At 48.6% G+C, this 16,691-nt stretch overlaps 1 protein-coding gene across 3 annotated transcripts in view; it reads left to right on the top strand.

The window, feature by feature from the left end:
- Ap5b1 (adaptor related protein complex 5 subunit beta 1) overlaps positions 1-16,691 on the top strand; it is a 79,571-nt gene that overhangs the window by 39,396 nt on the left and 23,484 nt on the right. The window lies entirely within an intron of this gene.

The following is a 16,691-nucleotide window of genomic DNA, read 5'->3' as shown; positions in this document are numbered from 1 at the left end:
ACACACACACACACACACACACACACACACACACACGTGCGCGCACACACGGAATTTCGTGTTGTCTTTGGTCGTAGAGCAGGAACAGGGCTTTATTTGTACTTCTCCGACTTTATGGTAACAGGTGGCTGGTTCACCTGAAGGCTCTTCCCCATTCCTTCTGGGTTTTTAACTAATTAATGTGTGTATGAGGATATGCACGTGTGTAGTTGTGGGCACATGTGCCACAGCACAGGCGTGGAGGCCGGAGTCAGCTCTTTCCTTCTACCACATGGGTCCCAGCAATGACTCTGGCCAGTCGGTCTTAGCAGCAACTGCCTTAACCCACTGAGGCATCTATTTATCTATCTATTTATTTATATTATTTAATGAAATAACATTATATTGGTGTATTTCATAAGTATATTTCTATAATATTATTTATTTATTTAGACAAGGTCTCACTCTGTAACTCAAGTTGGCCTTAAACTCACTATGAGTCAGGCTGACCTGCTCTGCCTCCCAAATGCTGAGATTATAGGTGTGCCACCATCCCTCCCTCCCTCCCTCCCTCCCTCCCTCTCTCCTAATCTTCCTTCCTTTCTCCTCTCCTTCCTCCTTTCTATAGAATCTTCTGTAGCCCAGGCTGGCATCAAACTCACTCTGTAGCAAAGGATGACCTTCCGCCTCTGATCCCCCGACTCTACCTCTCAAGTGCGAGATTGTAGGCATGCACCATTACGCACAGGTCTATGAAGTGCTGGCATCAAACCCAGGGCTTTGTGCGTGCTAGGGAAGTCCTTTGCCAGCTGAGCTGCATCACCTGTGGCCTGGGACTCTAGAGGGCCCTTCTGCCTTAGTGTCCCGTGTGCTGGAATGACAAGACACAGGCTATCATGCCCAGCCCCAGCCCCTTATAATTTGGGGAAATGAAAAGACTTTTGCCTTTTCACTTCTTCCCTCCTTCTCCTCTCCTCTTATCTCCCTTCCCCCTCCTTCCCTCCCTCCCTTCCTTGGATGTTTGGGAGACTATATATATATATATATATATATATAATTAGTGATCCCCACTAGATTTTCTGTCTTCTGGCCTGGGGATGGTGCCCAAGACAAGTAAGGCATGCTACCCAGTCGATTACCAAGGGTTCTATGCTGGAGTTGGTTTTTCCTGACTTAGCATCAACAGCCTTATCTCCAGAAGGGGCTAACAGCTCCGGCGGCCCCTGCTCCTCCCCATGTCTGGGGTGAGTGTGCTTCCGCCCTGTCTCAGGGCTAATAATAGGTGAGATCAAAAGCCGGTTTCCTCTGACGCACCTTGATGAGATGTTTTCAAAGGGGAAGCAGCAGGGAAATGGTTAACCTCTTCACCTGGCATCCTCCCACAGCCAAGAGTCCAAGAACATCAAGGCAGCCACAAGCCTCGTAACCTCCATGCCAGTGGGCTTTGTGGGTGAGGCTGCCTGCCCAACCGCACAAGTATGCCCATGTCAGAGGTCCTGACGCTCGACAGGCATCTCTTTCTATACCAGCTCTCTTTGGACACTGGCCCTCCCTCCGTTCGGCCTGTGACATGTAAAGCCTATCAGAAGCTTTCCTTCACTTGAATATACCAGGGGTAGTAAAGGAGCTGCACTTAAAAAATATTTCAAGGCCGGGCGGTGGTGGCGAACGCCTTTAATCCCAGCACTCAGGAGGCAGAGCCAGGCGGATCTCTGTGAGTTTGAGGCCAGCCTGGTCTACAGAGTGAGTTCCAGGAAAGGCACAAAGCTACACAGAGAAACCCTGTCTCGAAAAACCAAAAAAAAAAAAAAAATGTCATTTTTAGTGACATGTATGGGTATGTGCATGTGAGTGCAGGTACCTGCACAGACTAGAAGCATCAGATCCCCCTTGGAACTGGAGTTGCAGGTGATTGTGAGCTGCACCCCAACACGGGTGCTAGGAATTGAACCGGGTCCACTGCAAGAGCAATATAGTCTTTTAACCACTGAACCTCAAAAGGCATTCCCCCATCCCTTTTCTCTCCTTTCAGTCCTTGGGTTTACTCTAGGGTCTGGAACATGTTAGGTAAACATTATCCCATACTTCTTTTGTTGTTGTTATTATTACATTTAAAAATTGGGGGTGGGGTGGGGTTGGAGTTGGCTCAGCGGTTAAGAGCACTTGTTGTTCCTGTGCAGGACCCTGGTTTGGTTCCCAGCACCCACAATGGCTGACAAGCATCTGTAATTCCAGTTCCACGGGATCCATGCTTACTTCTGGCTTCCCTGGCACCAAGCGTGCATGTGGTGCGCTTACGTGCATATAGTCAGAACACTCACACACATAACAAATCAATCTAAAGAAGGTTTTGCTCTGTGTGTGTGTGTGTGTGTGTGTGTGTGTGTGTGTGTGTGTGTGTGACATGTGTGGTCAGAGTGCTGCTGGGGGAGTCAGTCCCTCTTTCCACTGTAGACTCTGGGGTTGTCAGGTTTTACAGCAAGTGCTGACAAATGGGTAAGGACCCACCCAGCCACCTCACCTTTCTCTCCTTCTAGTTATTGGGTTCTTTTCTTAAAAATTAAGGTATCATCTTTCCTTCTTTCTTCCGTGTGTCTGGGTGTTTTGTCTGCATGCATGTCTGGGCATCACATGCATTCCTGGTGGTGTCCAATGAAGTCAGAAGAAGGTACTGGATTCTCTGAGACTGGAGTTACAGACAGTTGTGAACCACCACGTGGGTGCTGGGAATTGAACCAACGTCCTCTGAGCAGCCAGTGCTCTTAACCACTGAGCCATCTCTCCAGCCTGATAGCTTGTTATTTGAGGCAGGATCTCTCATGTTGTTCAGGCTGGCCTCAAATCAACATGGAGCCGAGGATGACCTTGAACTGAATTCCTCTGTGTGTGTGTGTGTGTGTGTGTGTGTGTGTGTGTGTGTGTGTGTGTGTGAGAGAGAGAGAGAGAGAGAGAGAGAGAGAGAGAGAGAGAGAGAGAGAGAGAGAGAGAGAGAGACCCTGGGAAGTTGGTCCTCTCCTTTTATCATGTGGGCTGCAGGGCAGTAGCCCAGCTCTTCAGCCCTAGTGACAAGCATTTCTACCTGTAGAACCATCTCCCTGGTCGGGGGCTTGAATTCTGGATCCTCCTGCCTCTACCTCTTTAGTGGTGAGACTAAAGGTGTGGACCACAATACCCAACTCTTTTTGGGGGAGGCAGGGGGCTCACCAATTTTCCCTGGGTGGCCTTCAATTCACTTTGTAGCACAGGCAGGCTTGAACTTGTGATCCTCCTGCCTCAACCTCCTAAGGAGCTAAGATTAGAGGCTTGAAGGCCTGGTATGGAATTGGATTTTGAATGAGACAGATGTTATGGCTAAGTGTAGAAGAACCACTGCGCCCGTGAGAGTCATTCAGAGCAGAGCCTTGAGGATGAAGAAATTCAAAGACAGGGTTGTGGGGAGGAGACATTCTCAGGAGACTCTGGGAATCCCAGAAGTCTGAGGGAGCTCGTTCTATCTGTTGAGAGGAGTCTGACAGTGGTGTGAGTGAGGACTGGGCAGCAGTGAAGGCTGAGCAGATTATAAAGAGGATGCAGTAACTCTGGAGCCTGGGAGGAGGAGGAAAGCCTGATTGTGTAATTTCATTAAATCAACAGCATGGGCCTATAGCATTCATTTAGGTGCCAAAAACTCTTCTTAGGAAAATATTTGAGCTGGACCTGGTACTATAAACCTAAAACTCAGGAAGTGTAGGTGGGAAGATCAGGAGTTCAAGGCTAGCCTTAGCTGCATAGTGAGTTTAAGACCAGATTGGACTACAGGAGTCACTGTCTTAAATTTTTTCTATTACATTTATTTATTTGTGTGTGCTTGTGTACATGTGCTGGTAAATGAATGCCACAGCTTGAGTGTAGAAGTCAGGGGACCACTAGCAAAGACCCACATGAATCAAACTCGTATCATTAGGTTTGTTGGCTAGCACCTCTAAGTACTGAGCTGGCTGGCCGGCCCAAGTCTGTGTTAAAAAGATAAAAATAAATCAACAAAAAACATTTGTGAGTGGCAACTCTGGAGATGGACAAGGGTATGGAAGCCAAATGCTTGGTCACAGGGGAGCCAGCAAGTCACCTACACAGACACCATTGCTAGGCTTCTGCCACCAAGTACCACCCTTGGTGGTGAGTAGTCTTTCTGAGTTCCGTGTGTGTGGAGGCCAGAGGTTAATACTGAGTGCCTTCTGTTGCTCTCCGGTTACTATAATGATTTATTTTTTTAAGATAAATTCTCATTCCACCCTGGCCTAGAACCTTTCATTTGGATGAGGATGATTTTGAATTTCAGATCTTCTTGTTTCTGCTTTCCTAGAGCTAGACTGATTAAAGGTATGCACCCCCAAGCCTGGTCTTTTCTTTTTTCTTTGTGGGGTACTAGAGCCTCACACATGCTAGGCAGTTAACATATAACTAAGGTATACTCCAGCTTATTTTTATTTTTGTGGTGCTGACAATTGACCCTAGAACTTGTGTGTGCTAGGCCAGTGCTCACGGGTCTATACTCCAGACTATTTGTGTGTGTGTGTGTGTGTGTGTGTGTGTGTGTGTGTGTGTGTATAATGGGGGGCGCGTGTAAGAATATGTTTGCAAAGGCAAAGCTAATAACCAGCCATTCCACCACGGCCTTAGTCCAGGAAGATGAGGACCCACACCCTCGTCCTTGGCTTTCCATGAGGCCCTTTCTCCTTTGCACTTACCATGAGATACTCTTGGGCCGAGAGCGGATCTTATCTTGTCTTTGGGGGCATGTGTATATTCAAATGTATATGCAGGAGGGCTAGAATCCTCCAGTGATCACTGCCAGACAGCTGAAGGCTTTGGCCTCAGCTAAAGTGAGGCAACTGTGATGGATGCCCTGTGCTGGAACAAGAGCTAGCTGGCATCAGGTGTTTGCCATTGACTTCTGGGAATAGAGAAGAAAGCTTAATATCCAGTCAGCAGCATTCACCTTTCTGAGAGGGCGACAGGAACCTCTAGAACAGCCAGATGTCCATTTTGTCTACCGTGCTTTCATTTGCAAAAAGGGGCTGGCTCTTTGGGAACTGGATACAGAAACAGCCTTTGTGCGGGGTAGAGGTTGTTTTTAGCTCTGTAGTGAGTTCGAGGCCAGTCTGGGCTTTGTGAGACTCTGTCTCAAAACAACCAACCAAACAAGAAGTGAGACTGTGAACAGTCTGAAATATTTTGTTGGCTAGAACATGATGCGGAGGTGATGTTCTGTCCTCACATCAGCCTCAGGGTCATGTCTTGTGAAGAATAAGCTTGGCCCAGAGCCACAGCCCAGTCCATGAAGGACAGAGCCAGGTTTGTGTTTCTTATAGACACTGCTCCTGGGGTATGGGTCTGAAAATCTAGCCTGCTAAGCCAGAGGTGGGGAATTAAAGGCAGACCAGCTCCCATTAGACACGGGGGAAGAGGGTCCGGTCGCTCCCCAGAGAGGATACCCCATGCAGGCTGACCCGAAGCCCCTGCCCCAGAGGAGGAATATGGCGGGGTGCATCTGCCGGCTAGCCAGTCCTCGGCCTTCACTCGCTCCTACCTGGTTTTCCTTAGAACAGGAGGCAGGGAACAAGGTTGTTTGTCTAGATGCTGCTAGTAGGGTGAGTGTTGTTCACAGGAGTGTCCCTGGGCCCAGCGCCAGGCCAGTCCCACCTAGCATCTCTCCTCCTCATTCAGGAGTGCTGTAATCAGCAGGTCGATTCAAAGATTCAAAACCGGGAGGGGCTGGGAAACCCCTCTGGCAGGAGATTTCGAAACGAGATTTGGATTAGAAAAAACATAGTGGGTAGGGTTCTAAGGCACAAAAGAGACAGGAAGAACTCCATCCTGTCCAGGTCTCCACACTCCGCTGGATAGCGGGGACAAACGGGGAGCTGGAGCAGAGGAGCAGCAGCTGAACCAGAGGAATCCAAGGAAGCATGAGGCTGCTGTTCCTTGCTGCCTGCTCCCACCCTTGACAGCAGCAGCCCGTGCGGCTCAGTTCACCAGGCCGAAGCACACCTGCCGCAGAGCTTGCTTTCCGTCTAGGGCATGTCAGCACCAGCAAGGGGTAGCTGAAACCCAGGACTCCATGAGAGAGGTGGGGGTGGGGCGGGGAGAGCAGGAGGGGAGCCGGCAGGCAAGTGGAAGAGAAGTGTGTGAACTGGGAGATGGAGTGAGTGAGGAGGCTTGGGTACTCACAGCCTGGTGGCCCCAGACAGAAAGGGCAGCGCCTCCCTCTTCTGACCAGCTCCTGGCCCAAGGCACCCTGTATCACATGATCTTCCCTGTGCTTGAACTCAGAACACCTGGCATGGGTTAGGGGATGGCTCCAGGTTGCAGGTGCCTGTGGCATGAAGAACATGGAGGAGGATAGTGGCTGGATCGAGAGAGAGAGAGAGAGAGAGAGAGAGAGAGAGAGAGAGAGAGAGAGAGAGAGAGAGAGAGAGAGAGATGAGGTAGGAGAAACCAAGGAAGGAGAAGAATGATGAGAATAATTCCCAAACAGGAAGAGACGGATAGGGCATCATTGAAAGAGCAAAAGGAGGGACGTTTGAGGGCAAGTGTGGCAGCGCATGCTTCTCATCGGAGCACTCAGGAGGCAGACAAGGGAGGACAGCCACACGTTCAAGGCCAGAGGAACTACAGCAAGACAGTCTAAAAATAAACAAACAGACACAACTTGAAAGAAGATCGAGTCGAGGCTCGTGCTTCTCATTTAGAAGACATGAGTGCCACAGTTAAGCGTCTCCAAGCGTGGCCAGTGCTTAGCCAGTTCGTCATGGCAAATCCTTTTCAGTTAGGTAAACTGACGGCAGCAGGACTTTAGGAGGCTGTTCAGGACTGTGCCACGTGAGAGCTGCCAGTGGGACTGTGAGAACTCGCTGAACGGCTCTGAACAAGAGGGGCTTATGATTCACGAGCATGCCTACCTGCCTCGTGCAGGGTGGGGACCCATCTAACCGGAATCACCACCCAGCCTCTCCCAGTTTCCTTAGATGACAAGCCTTGGCATCCTCGGTCCACCCAACTCAGCCCCCAAGCATTTTGCCAAAGCATCAGTAAACAAGTACAAGTGAAGGAGGTCATAGGTCTCTGAATTTTGTGTTGTTTTCCTTCTGTGCCCAGTACGTGACTAGACAGGATGTCTCATCAGGGCCTTTAACATTCTTTCCTCAAAGATTACCAAACACTGTCTTTTTATTTTGTATCACTATGGACCTGGAAATTCAAAAACTTGCCTAAATTGTATATGAAAAATTGTCTCTCACTGCCTATGTGCCAGTATTCCCAGCAGCTCCTCCTAACTTGACCTCAGCAGCTTGCTTGCTTTTCTTGCCAGACTTAAATAAAAATGGAGTGTCATTAGTTATAACATTCAGCACGCATTTAGGGGTTTGTAGTGCCAAAGCAGTGAATTTTAGTTAATCCTCCCAATTCTGCTCTCCTGTCACTGTGGTTTATAGACATTGAGTCTCATGAGAGCAAAGATCTTCCTCGAAGTCAGCCAGGCGACCTTGATGAAATGGCTGTAGCTCAGTGTCACCCAGTGTTTGTTTATTTGTTTTTGAAACAGGGTCTCAAGGTATCCCAGGGTAGCCTAGAACTCATAGTGTAGTTCAGACTCCTTATTCCTCATGCATTATTAGCCTGGGATTGCACTCGTGAACCAAAAACCATCCCATCATGTTGTGGTGGTTGTTGTGGTGGTTGTTGTTGTGGTGGTGGTTGTTGTTGTGGTGGTGGTGGTTGTGGTTGTTGTTGTTGTGGTGGTGGTTGTTGTGGTGGTGGTGGTTGTAGTGGTGGTTGTAGTGGTGGTGGTGGTGGTTGTTGTTGTTGTTACGTGGTTGTTGTTGTTGTGGTGGTTGTTGTTGTGGTGGTGGTTGTTGTTGTGGTGGTGGTTGTTGTTGTGGTGGTGGTTGTTGTTGTTGTTGTGGTGGTGGTGGTTGTTGTGGTTGTTGTGGTGGTGGTTGTGCTGGTGGTTGTGGTTGTTGTTGTTGTTACGTGGTTGTTGTTGTGGTGGTGGTTGTAGTGGTGGTGGTTGTTGTTGTGGTGGTGGTGGTGGTTGTTGTTACGTGGTTGTTGTTGTGGTGGTGGTTGTAGTGGTGGTGGTTGTTGTTGTGGTGGTGGTGGTTGTTGTTGTTACGTGGTTGTTGTTGTTGTTACGTGGTTGTTGTTGTGGTGGTGGTTGTAGTGGTGGTGGTTGTTGTTGTGGTTGTTGTGGTGGTGGTTGTTGTGGTGGTTGTGGTTGTTGTTGTGGTGGTGGTTGTTGTGGTGGTTGTGGTTGTTGTTGTTGTGGTGGTTGTTGTTGTGGTGGTGGTGGTTGTGGTTGTTGTTGTGGTGGTGGTTGTTGTTGTGGTGGTGGTTGTGGTTGTTGTTGTGGTGGTTGTGGTTGTTGTTGTGGTGGTGGTTGTGCTGGTGGTGGTTGTTGTTGTTGTGGTGGTGGTGGTTGTTGTGGTGGTGGTTGTGCTGGTGGTGGTTGTTGTTGTGGTGGTGGTGGTTGTGGTTGTTGTTGTGGTGGTTGTGGTTGTTGTTGTGGTTGTGGTTGTTGTTGTGGTGGTGGTTGTGCTGGTGGTGGTTGTTGTTGTTGTTGTGGTGGTGGTGGTTGTTGTGGTGGTGGTTGTTGTTGTGGTGGTGTTTGTTGTGGTGGTGGTTGTTGTTGTGGTGGTTGTGGTGGTGGTTGTTGTGGTGGTGGTTGTTGTTGTTGTTGTGGTGGTGGTGGTGGTTGTGGTGGTTGTGGTTGTTGTTGTGGTTGTGGTTGTTGTTGTGGTGGTGGTTGTGCTGGTGGTGGTTGTTGTTGTTGTGGTGGTGGTGGTGGTGGTTGTTGTGGTGGTGGTTGTTGTTGTGGTGGTTGTGGTTGTTGTTGTGGTGGTGGTGGTGGTTGTGGTGGTTGTGGTTGTTGTTGTGGTTGTGGTTGTTGTTGTGGTGGTGGTTGTGCTGGTGGTGGTTGTTGTTGTTGTGGTGGTGGTGGTGGTGGTTGTTGTGGTGGTGGTTGTTGTTGTTGTGGTGGTTGTGGTTGTTGTTGTGGTTGTGGTTGTTGTTGTGGTGGTGGTTGTGCTGGTGGTGGTTGTTGTTGTGGTGGTGGTGGTTGTGGTTGTTGTTGTGGTAGTGGTGGTGGTGGTGGTTGTGGTGGTTCAGCCTAGGTTGATCTTAACCTCCCTCTCCCTGTGGATGTCCCGTCCCTCTCACCTCCACCTCTCAAGTGCCAACATACAAACAGGCTGTTGTTTGGTTTATTTAGTTCTCCTTTTTGTTTGTCTTGAGATAATGTCTCACTAGGTAGCTCAGGCTGGCCTCAAACTTGTGGCAATTAGTTCTTCCTACCTCATTCTGGGATTACAAGCATACATCATCATGTTCATCTTATTAACAGTTATAGGATGTACTTTTGTTATAATAAAATGTATAAGCCAGGCATGTGGTACACACCTTTTCCCAGCACTTGGGAGGCAGAGGCAGGTGTAGCTCTGTGAATTCAGGGCTATCTTGGTCTACAGAGTGAGTTCCAGGCCAGCCAGGACTACAGAGTATGAAACTCTGTCTCAAAAAAAAAAATTAATTTTATTTCTTTGATTATGAAGAAAGGTGAAATTTTTAATATGACTTTTGTTATTTGAAGCTAGCTCATGAATAGCTTACTCATGCTAATTTGCTTGTTTTCTTTCTTTGTTTTTTTTTTTTTTTTCCTAAGGTAGGGTCTTACTATGTAGCCCTGGCTGACTTGGAACTTGCCATGTAGACCAGGTTAACCTCAAACTCACAGACTCACCTCCTGAGCTCTGGGAATAAAGGCCTGTCCCATCACACTTGGTTTTGGTTTTCTTTATTTTTTATTTTTTTTATTTTTTGTTTTTTTTTTTTGTTTTTTTTGTTTTGTTTTTTTTTGTTTTGTTTTGTTTTTCGAGACAGGGTTTCTCTGTGTAGCTTTGCGCCTTTCCTGGAACTCGCTTTGGAGACCAGGCTGGCCTCGAACTCACAGAGATCCGCCTGGCTCTGCCTCCCGAGTGCTGGGATTAAAGGCGTGCGCCACCACCGCCCGGCTATTTTTTGTTTTTTTTGAGACAGGGTTTCTCTGTGTAGCTTTGCGCCTTTTCCTGGAACTCACTTGGTAGCCCAGGCTGGCCTCGAACTCACAGAGATCCGCCTGGCTCTGCCTCCCGAGTGCTGGGATTAAAGGCGTGCACCACCACCGCCCGGCTTCTTTATTTTTATTATTGATTGATTTTTTTTTTTTTTAAATAGAGTATTGTAGAGTTCTGGCTGGCCTCAAGTCCACTATATAGCTGAGGATGACCTTGAATTTCTGATCCTCCTGCCTCTACTCCCAAGGCTGGGATTATAATTGTGAGTTACTACTTTATTTACTAGTTTGTTTGTTTGTCTGTTTGTTGTTGTTGTTTTCCAGATAGGGTTTCTCTGTGTAGTCCTGGCTGTCCTGGAAGTAGCTTGTAGACCAGGCTGGCCTTGAACTCAGAGATTTACCTGCCTCTGCCTCCCAAGTGCTGGGATTAAAGGCGTGCACCACCACCACCACCACCACCACCACCACCACCACCACCACCACCCAGCTTAGTGTGTGTGTGTGTTGTGTATTTTATTTTTCTTATGGCTATGTAAAATCTCTTCCCACCCTCACCCCTACTAGAGGATTTTATTCAGCTGCCATCTTGGTTTATCTACAGAAGTTACCTACTAACCAGATGGGATAGGTATGGCCACCCCTCTGATTTAATCCTGGTCTCCAGGAAAAACAAACAACAGAAATACGCCTGGTGTCAGAGTACTTGGAGGGCAGAGGCAGGCAGATCTCTGTGAGTTCAAGGCCAGACTATTCTACATAATCAAGTTCCAGGCCAACCAGGACTACATAGTGAGACCCTGTCTGAAAAATAATACCCCAAACAGACAAAAGGTGTATGCCAGAGATACATGTTGCTGTCATATTCTGGGCCTACCCACCAGTTATACACATGCTGATTCTAGCAGGAACCTCTAATTCTAAGAACTCCTTATGGCAGGGTGGGTGGAAGTGCAGGTGTATTATATTTTTATGGAAATGGAACAGAGACCCTATGTCTGCAGGTCCCTCTTGCTTCTAGGCAAGGTCCCAAGTGGCAGGGTTGTGCTGGCACAGGCTGGGGGTGGCCAGCCTGCCCTTTTCCTCCCGGTCCTTTGCTCTGGTGTTACCGCTGGCAGGTTGTTTGTGCCGCTGGCAGAAGGGACTCAAGTCTTTCCAGTTCTGCTGTCTTCCAGCGACTCATCCGCTGCTGCGCGTGGGGAGGGGAAGGCGCCTAGGCCTGAACCTAGAGTCCCCCCATGGGCGGAGGAGGCAGGGAGAGGGCCAGGCTCGAGCCGGCTGGACTGGCTGAGCAGAGGAAGTGAGGACAGGCTGAGTTTCTTACATGATTATGGAAAAGTGGGACTCTAGGGAGGAGGTCAGGCTATGTTGGGGGTGGATGCTGGGAGTTCACCAGGGCTCTGATACGGCTTTGGAACATGCTGACCTACTCTGCATCTCCCAGGCTGCATTGTCCCTCTGCTGTCCTCTCCTGTCCCATCTAGAGGTGCAGATGCCACCTTGGCAGACTCGGGTTCTCCTGGCACCGTTGGTCTCCCTTCCAGGTCTCTGGCTTTTCCTTTGTCACATTCGCACACCTCCAGGAAAAACAGTGACCTGCTTGGTGACCGGGCTGTTTTCTTAATCTTGGTAAACCAGTCTCTCTGTGTCTGTAAAGTGACAGTAACAACTCTTCAGGGTAGGAGGGCTCAGTGAGATGCCAGGTGTGACATAGGCAACAGATGGGAGGTGTGGATACTGGACCTTCCCTTCCTTATTCTTCTCTTCCGTGTCCACATGGAGTGACACCAAGGAGCCCGAGAGATGTCTGCTTGAAGCCAATGTCTGGAGGACTGGATGCCATGCTGGCTTCAGTACACCTGCTGTCTCCTTCTCACCATAGGTATACCCACCCTTCTGTGGTGCATGGGCTGTGAGGTTTGTTTTTCCCAAGAGCTGTGAACTTCTGGAGGGGTGCTCTGATTCATCTTCAGACCCCCAAAGCTTCCACACCAAACCTTACACAGTGCTCGATGGCCACAGAACCATCACAAGGAAACACAAAGGACCTCTTATTTCAGAAACAGAGGAGTTCCAGACAATAACCAAACTTTGGAGTGTGGCTCACCACTCACGAGTGTGACCTAGAGCATGATGGTTCATCTCCCCAAGCCGCAGTTCTGTGTCCAAAAATAGACTCAATAATAGCTACCTCTGCAGGTTGTTATAGGGATTAGAGATGATGTCAGAGACAAACCCAACACGCCACGGCCCAGCGCATAGTAGGAGCTCAATAAACGGAAGCAGTGATTGCCTGTGGTCACAGGATTGTTTGTGTGTGCCTGAAGCAGTCTTGCTCCAAGAACTTTGGAGTTCATAGCAAGTGACACACAGCTTTTGGTGCCACGGGAACTTCTCTTGTTTTGGTCTTCACATGAATGTCGGGGGTTCTCACCATGGTTCATTCTGCAGTGACGACATCAGCATCTTGACTTAGTAGCCTGGATACTCTGTGGTACTCACGTCCTGTCTGCTGTGGGTAGCTACTACCTGGATTTCTTCTCTGTTGATGATAGGGGTTGGGATAGATATAGGAAGGGGCCATGTCCTCTGTCAGTTCTCCCTCAAGTCAGCAGTTGGAAGTGAAACTGATGTGTGTGTATTGGAACAGATGTTACAGTGATCCAGCTGCTACCTCTCACAACTCTGGTCACCTTTTGAGATTCCTGTTGGTGTTTTGAGACAGGGTCTCATTGTGTTTTAAGAGTTTGATTTGGGTAAAAATAAATACAACCATTTTATAGAAGCCCCCCTCCCACCTCCATGGCTTTATGTTCCACGGTTTCAGGTCCCAGGTTCATTATAGTTAATATATATATAATATATATATATATATATATTATATATATATATAATCAATGGAAGATGATGTGTCCTGAGATAAAGAGGGGGGAGAGGGAAGGACGGCAAGCATGCATCCATACAGATTTATAAATTAGCAGAGACAACAGGCTGACAAACACTATGACCCCAAAGGAACCTAGGAAGTTCCAATTTGTTGTGTTTTTAAAATTACATTTATTTGTGTAAACATGGAGGTCAGAGGACACCATGCAAGAGCCAGTTCCCTCCGTCCACTGTGTTTGTCCTTGGGATTGAACTCAGGTAGTCAGGTTCAGGCCTCTACACACTAAAGTATCTCACTGGCTCAGGAGGCCCAGTCTGTAACATGCCTGCCTTCTCCAGCCTGGATCTCCATTCTCCACTAATCCTCTGGCACTGGTTCTGCTATGGTCCCCTTATGCCTCCAGCCTGGTGTCCGCAGGGGGAGCTGCAGGCAGGGGACAGGGAACACAGGCAGAGTGGAACACGTTGATGCATCAGAAGAGCCAACATGGCCCTTTCTGCCTGTCAGCCTGGGCAGGAGAACAGGTGTCCAAACAGGATCCAGTAACTTAGGGAGGGGCTAGTAGGGGTGGGAAGGAAGCATGTTGGTTTTGGACATGAGAAGGGGACAGCTTAGATCAGGTGACTGCTATCACCTGGGAGAGTAGACCCAGAGGATGGATCATAGAAGTCCCTTCCCACAGTAAGCCAGGCCTTCACCACCCCAGACATGGCCAGGTACAGCCTCCCGACTGATCCCACACTTCCCATCCTGTCCATTCATCAGCATCTTCTTCCAGGTCTGCCTTTTTAGGGATGGCCATTATATCCGGAAGTCATGGCCACAGTACTTTCACCCAGTCTCACAGAACTGTAGGTGAAGGAGTTTGGAGATTACTTTTACCCTGCCTGTAATCCCTGGAGTGGGAACTTGTAATCATTCTTGACAATGGCTCCCCAGGCTTTCTCAGCCAGCAGCCCTGTAAGGTTCCCACTCCTCCTCCATGGCCAGGCCAGGGCTGGAAGGCTCTTAAGTTCTTTAATGGTGTCAGCACCCATCTAGCCCCGGTATCTCACTGGCCCAGGTTCTCTAGTAGGAACCAGCTGAAGAAAGTTTTCCTCCTTGGACTGGCAAGATGGTTCAGTGGATAAAGGTTTTTGTCACAAAGTCTGAATCCCTGAATTTGATCTCCATGATCTAGTGTGGTAAAAAGGAATAGCTGGCTCCTGAAAGTTGTCTTTGGGCTTTTGTGCACCCCTGTGAGCATACATACACATGCACACAAAATAAGTAGACAAAATATAATCAAAAGCTGGGAGTGGTGGTCCAGACCTTTAGTCCCAGCACTTGGGAGGCAGGGGTAGGCAGATCTCTGTGAGTCTGAGGCTAGTCTGGTCTGCATAGAGTTCCAGGCCAGCCAGGGATACATAGTCTCTGTCTAAAAACAAATAATAATAATAATAATAATAATAAATATATATATTTTTTGGTTTTTCGAGACAGGGTTTCTCTGTGTAGCTTTGCGCCTTTTCCTGGAACTCACTTGGTAGCCCAGGCTGGCCTCGAACTCACAGAGATCCGCCTGGCTCTGCCTCCCGAGTGCTGGGATTAAAGGCGTGCGCCACCACCGCCTGGCAATAATAATAATTTTTAAAGAAACTTTCTTTCCTCCTGTGACATGACTTTTTCCCTAGTCTGCCTCTCCTCAAGGGCCTTTTTGCCAACCTCAGGCAACCTCATCTCCATTGTGATTTGTTAGACACTTCTTCCAGAGGGTTCTTGAAGCAAGGCTCCAGACTCTTCAGGGCAGAAAGGGACTTTGGAACTTAGGATCCACCCATTTTATAGATGAGGAGACTGAGAGATTGCCTAAGGTCTCACAGATGGAGAGGGCTGAACCAGCCCTGCCTCTTGATTAAGGCCCTGCTCTTTCCCTGCAACCCTCTGACCTTGGTGACCAGCTGGACGTGGAAGGAGAAGGAGGCATTCAGAGCTGGGGCAGCAATGCTCTCCATCCTGGTTTGTTTGCTTTCTGAGAGTCAGGCACAGCCTTCTGACTGATCCACACTTCCAGTCTTTTCTTTCCTTTCTGTCTGTTCACGAGCATTTCCGTCCAGCTCTGCCAACTTAGGAACGGCCATTGGACCTGGAAGTCATGACTTCCTTTCATGTCAAAGGACTGAATTTTACACTAATCCTGCTGACCAGGCTGGCCTCCAACTCCAGATCCTCCTGCCTCAGCCACCAAGTGTTGGGATTATGGGTGTGTGCCACTACATCCAGCTGAGACCACACTTCTAAGATTGCATTGTCTTTTTTTAGGGGGAGCCTACATCTCCTTATTAACAATAACAATTACTGAATTTTGCCTTACATGCACCATTATGTAGTTCTCTGCTAGCAGCGTGCGGGGACTTCTCGGCACAGGCTGCCAGGTCAGGCTAGGTGATGCTAATCTGATCCTACTCCTAGTTGTGAGACTCCCCTTTACTGGGATTGGGGACAATGACAGAATCTAACTGAGGCTTCCTGGAGTCAGGTAAGGTCATCTGTGCAAAGTACTTCCTGTGCCAGGGACCAACAAGTGCTGTGTGTGGTCATCCCTAGGATCTTACTGGAAATGATACTTTGTGTCCATCTTTGGGGATGTGGTTACTTTCCATTTGGTCCAACCCTGACAAGTTTTTGGGAAGGGATTAGGATAAGTTCCCCAAGTATTTGTCCAGAGCTAGAAACCCTGAGCCCATATGGACCCTCAGTAGAAGACCTGAGCATTAGGCAGATGAAGAAATCCCAAGAGAGGCCCCCTGCCCCATCCCCTAGATCAAAACAGGCTGACTAGGGTCAGAGACACCAACCACCTGAGACCTAGCTCCATCCAGCTGGGGCAAGTCCCTTTTTATTGTTGTTATTTTGAGACTGGGCCTCACATCACCATCATACTTGTTGAGTAGCCGAGTCTGCCCTTCTGCCTCTGATCCACCTGAGTTGTTGGTGTGGTTGTGTTGTTGTTGTTGCTGCTGCTGCTGCTGCTGCCTGAGGAGATTACAGGTATACAACTGCCAGCTCTGGGTAGGGCAGGGTCTCACTATGTAATCCTGGCTAGCCTAGAATTTGATCTGTAGATGAGGCTAGCCTCAAACTCAAAGACCCACCTGCCTCTCTGTCTCCTGAGTGCTAGGATTAAAGGGTTTGTCACCATGCCCAGCTTAGGTCAGGTCTTGACATCAACCCAGGTGGCTAAGAACAAAAAAGGCATGGCAAGAAGCAACAATTGTTTTAATGAACTTCTCTGCATGAGAGAAAATGAGGTCCAAGAGGAAAACACAAACAAACCCCCAGAGATACAGAAAATAGCAGTTCTCTGACTTACTAGTTGAATCGAAGGTTGTAAAACAAGCTTATAGTGGCCTCCGGCAGGCTTCAAGACAGAGATGGAAACACAGTGAGTCTTACATTTGAGAACTTAAGAGGATAAGCAGCCCAGACAAAAAACGAAGCAAGTCTCCATATCAGTCTACACTCCATCCAGAGATGGTCTAAGAAGATTCTGTCCTCCTGAGTGAGTCTGAGGCTGGGGCCAGATCCTGGGTTTGTGCACGTACTGCCCCAGGAAGGTAGGGGAGATTGTACTATGTTTGGCATCCAGGGCCTTCCCAGCTGTCATGTTCTGGGCCTGTCTTGTGGGTCTGACTCTCATTCTCTGCAGGTTGCCTTAACTCCTTGGACCCATGAGACACATACCCTTTTGACCTACAA

The sequence above is a fragment of the Peromyscus californicus genome, unplaced genomic scaffold, assembly GCF_007827085.1.
Source record: "Peromyscus californicus insignis strain IS unplaced genomic scaffold, ASM782708v3 Scaffold_4__1_contigs__length_199733344, whole genome shotgun sequence".
NCBI lineage: Eukaryota > Metazoa > Chordata > Mammalia > Rodentia > Cricetidae > Peromyscus > Peromyscus californicus.
The sequence above is the reverse complement of the archived record's forward strand: the minus strand, read 5'-3'. Positions and strand labels throughout refer to the sequence as shown.